This window comes from Atta colombica, unplaced genomic scaffold, assembly GCF_001594045.1.
Source record: "Atta colombica isolate Treedump-2 unplaced genomic scaffold, Acol1.0 scaffold38, whole genome shotgun sequence".
Lineage (NCBI taxonomy): Eukaryota > Metazoa > Arthropoda > Insecta > Hymenoptera > Formicidae > Atta > Atta colombica.
This window is the reverse complement of record NW_017259490.1, coordinates 4938123-4942596: the sequence shown is the minus strand read 5'-3', so window position 1 is coordinate 4942596 and position 4474 is coordinate 4938123.

Below are 4474 nucleotides of genomic sequence, written 5' to 3'. Positions count from 1 at the left end.
CAATTGAGAAATTTGTCCTTATTTCTTGAAGACATTACAGTCTAGAACCTTTTAAAAACACCACATACTATTGGTCTGAAAGACTCATTATAATTTTGATAGATTATTTTGGAATTCAGATTAATATTTAGGCCCAATTTTTCGTTATCTAATCAATTTGTGGTCAAGCTGAATCTGATGTTTCACCCAAAGGATTTCACCCATGACATCATCATAGACGAAGCTCATCACGAATAAAATGACATCATCATAGACGAAGCTCATCACGAATAAAACATCAAATTAAGCCTAACCACAAATTAACCAGAAAATGAAAAACTGGGTCTTTAGAATTCTCTTTTTCTATTTTGAAGCTCTCTTTAGGAATATATCTGCGCATAGGTTGTATTGCCAAAAAGTTTTTGTTATAAAATAAAACTCTCCTTTTTTTGTATACGGAACAAGAAAATTTTAATTGATCTGAGAAACCTAATATGTTCTAGGTTTAATTAATCTCAACTTTAGACGAGCGAAAGGCCCATGAACTTGACGTAAGTATCATAATAATGTAATGCACCTTCGGCCTTTCGAACGCCCGAGGATCTAAAGTCAGACCGCTAGCTGTTACGAGGCGATCCATCAAAGAGCGGTGCATTGAAGGAGGTCCCGAAGTGAAGGAAGTAAGGTTCCTTCACGGTGCTATACGGCAAGCAGGGTAATAGTGGTCAGTGGCCGCGCTGAAAGCGAAAGGACGTCCGTGCTCCGCTTAAGAAAGGGGGGTAAACTAAGTAGATACATAGTTGTGTACATGTAGTGGACATTTAGCCATATCTCCTTAGAGAGGTGTTCGAGACTTGTAGGAGCGGCGCGGATCGGATCACCTGAAATCGATTCAACCGGAGACGGGACTCGCAGAAATCTCCCTCCCGTCACAGGTGCGTGTATCGAAAGTGGTGAACATGAGCGCGGATCAACATCCAGCCGCGACCAATGCCAGTCACTTGTGAAACGCGAAACTGGGCGAAAGTTTTGCGCTGTGCCCACCGAGGTGGACATCGAAAAAGAGAGACAGAGAGAGAGAGAGAGAGAGAGAGAGAGAGAGAGAGAGAGAGAGAGGGAAAGAGAGAAAGAAGGGTAATACACTCAGAGGAATCCCGGAGGAAATTTCATTTGACAAACGACTGTGTCGTACGCTCGCTTCCATTATCTTTCAGTAACGAGTAACGAGTTGGACGGAGTTACGATCAGAGTGTCGCGCGGAGTGTCTTCGGTGTGCACGTGAGACCTTGGGTTTCCGGTGCAACTGAAAGAAGAGTTCGGAGCTGCCGTTGCCACTGAACGTCAGCGATTGAGCAAGGTCAGTGAAGAATCGTGCACGTCCAGTCATCTCGGATAATTGAATTTTTGCAATTTTTGGTTTTTTGCGCGGGCGAAGGGCTGTGACGGAGAGCCGTGATGGACAGCGATAGTGTAGATTCGCAGAGTCGATCCTTCGTTGGCATCAACGCGACAATCGCTCGCCGCTGACCACTCTGCATCGACGATGTGTACACTCGCCAGTCGACCGCGACAAATCTCTCGTTCACTCGTGAAGCACGAACTAGAGCGAGATTTTCACTATTTTGTTACTAGCGAACGAAAAACGATGTCGCGACCAACTTGATATTGCTCGGTTTGGAAATCCGGGTTGCAGAAGAAAATCCGTAGCCCGCAATTCTTTTTTCGGTGTTATGTTAAGATATCTCATAAAGTATCTTATTATGAATTATTTCCAGGTAAAAATATATGTTTAACAAAATAGATGAGAAATTTCTCACGATAATTTGTTTCAGTTCTTAAAAAGATATCAAGTCATTTATTTTTATGTCATTTTCCATTTAATTCAAATTTTCCATTTAATTTGTAATTAGAAAAAAATCAAGCAATTAAAATTGAAACCTATACGAAGAATCGTTCAGCTTTACCATAAATTTGAAAGTGAAAATAATGAGAGTCTTACTTTTCTATTCTTCAAATAGTCCTTTGCGTGCAAGTGCGTACCAATTATCGTATCATGCACGTCTCCTATTCTGGTCAATGCCGTTTGTCTCCTGGTACGTTGTCTCGATAATCGCTCGTTTCCTTTCTTTTCCCGTTAATAAAGATTTCCTCATGTATGATCAAAGTACAAAATAGGCTGCTGTGTGATGAACGGACAAGTACTGTCTATTTTTCTATCGGTTCGATGACGCCTGAAAATTTCATCCGAGCGTGACAATTACCGTTCTCTCGCGAAACGTGAAACACGTAATAGCGAAAGTTTTCCTGGTGCATTCCTGCTATTACACATATGTAGGAAGTGTATTGACTATACAGTATACATGTGCATCAATATATATATATATATATCACACAAGCCGTAAGAATTTGAAAGAGCATGCTCGAGAGAACATGAGGTCCTATTTCTTTCTCTCTTCTCGCTTTTCGCGCTGATCATTCGAACGGCACCGAAAGTGCACTTGAACCGTCATTCGCATCTGAACACTTACGCAGCGCAGCTGCAGCCTCCTATATCAACCATCCATGTCCCAAACAGCTGATTTTTATTATTCGGACCGGTGCAACGATATAGCGGTCGATAAGCGTTATCTTTTTCGCGGAGCAGTAGATTATTTATAAATGGGTTACATTTCATTGTCTCCCGACATTTTCTTGCAAAGATAGATGTCGTATAGCGGAATCATTTTCAATTCGTGGTAAATATAACTCATTCGCGAAATGCGCGAAATCTTTGCTGGTAATCTCGGGCGAAAGTTCTATCCATTGAATCTTCCTAAAAGACGTCGCACGAAGTGATACGTTCCTTATAAAAAGAAATAATGTCCTGAATATCCCATCGCCCTCTCACTCATATTCATTTTATCTTTTTCATATAAGATAAAGATCATATACATTCTTTAGGATGAAATAAGTACACAAAAATATGATGTACTTTTCTTTATCCGGCTGAAAAGAATGACTAAATGTTAATTTAAATTGACTAAATGTTATGACAAATCTGTTTTGGAAATTTATCTTTTCAGTACATTTTAGATGATATTGTATATTTTACTCATTCTTGGTACATAATTTTTCCTGTTTTATATAGTTAAAAAAATAATTTATAAAACAAACGTTTTATATATTTTCCTTCAAATTATACAAATATATCTGTCAAAACAAAATTAGAAAGTGATACATGCAATTTTTATTTATATTGTTTCACTAAATAATTCACTAAATGTAACAACAGAAAATTTTAAAGAAAATGATAAATTTTAAGATTTTTATTTTTAGCATAATTTATTTAATATATTATTTAATATATTATTTTTTAAAACAAAGTTTTAGAACATTTTTGGACTTGTTTTCACTTATTTAATGTTTTTCTTTACAATTTTTTTTCTTAAATAAATCTTTTACCTCTTAAATTTTGTTTCGAGGTTTTGGTAGCACCTCGTATAATCGATAATGCGTGGCACGCGCACATGTGACCTGTATTTGGCCGAGAGAAATGAGATTCGCTCGCGAAACACGATGCACGAAACGGAGCGAAAGTTTCACCTTTTACCTTAACAAAGACAGAATAAATGCGATGCAAGCGCGATAAAGGGAAATGAGAAAATTATAATCGGAAGTTTCTCCATCCTGAAAAATTTTCTGCGCGAACGTTTCAAGAGCGATTTAAATTTAATATAGATCGTATCTCTTTTTGTTTATCCGAAAATACAAGCGGAACGATTGATCGATACCCGAGAGTATTCTTCAGTAAATATGAAATTGATTGACAAGCACGAATCGTGTAACGCCAATTTGTTCGAGTTACGGTCGCTTGTTCCGTTGAAAGTGAAATCGCAGTATGCAAGAACCTCGACATAGATCTTCACGTTGATTTGTCGTTGTGTTTTTCACATTTTGTGTACACGCAAGCTTCTTTATGATAATCGACAATATTAAATTGAGTACTATGAAATTGATATGTTATTTTAGAAGCATTTGTTCTGTTATTTCATAAGAGATCGATAAAACTGTATTTTAGATTCTAGGAATTAATGTATAATTACACGTATTAGGAAATTTATATCATAAAAAAGCTAACGATTATTGGATAATTATAATACTAGCGATTACTTTCAAGCCATTTCAAAATGATTTAGATTTGAAATGCATAAGTTTATCTAAAATATTATGTTATTAAAACACTAATAAAATATATAAAAATATAATTTGCGGTCAGAAATAATTTCGATAAACTACATACTAATTTTTTGCAACATTGAATTTATTTTGTTTGAAGGAAATTGATTCCATCGACTTGATTGAATCGAATCTCGTTCATAGTGAGAAAAAGAGATTCTGAATTGATTAAAGAGAATCTGCCATCAGAAAATATAATACGGTAAAAATGAAACATTTTATACGGAGTGTTGTATTCTATTATAAATGATAAAAGAACTCATATTTCTATATATATATA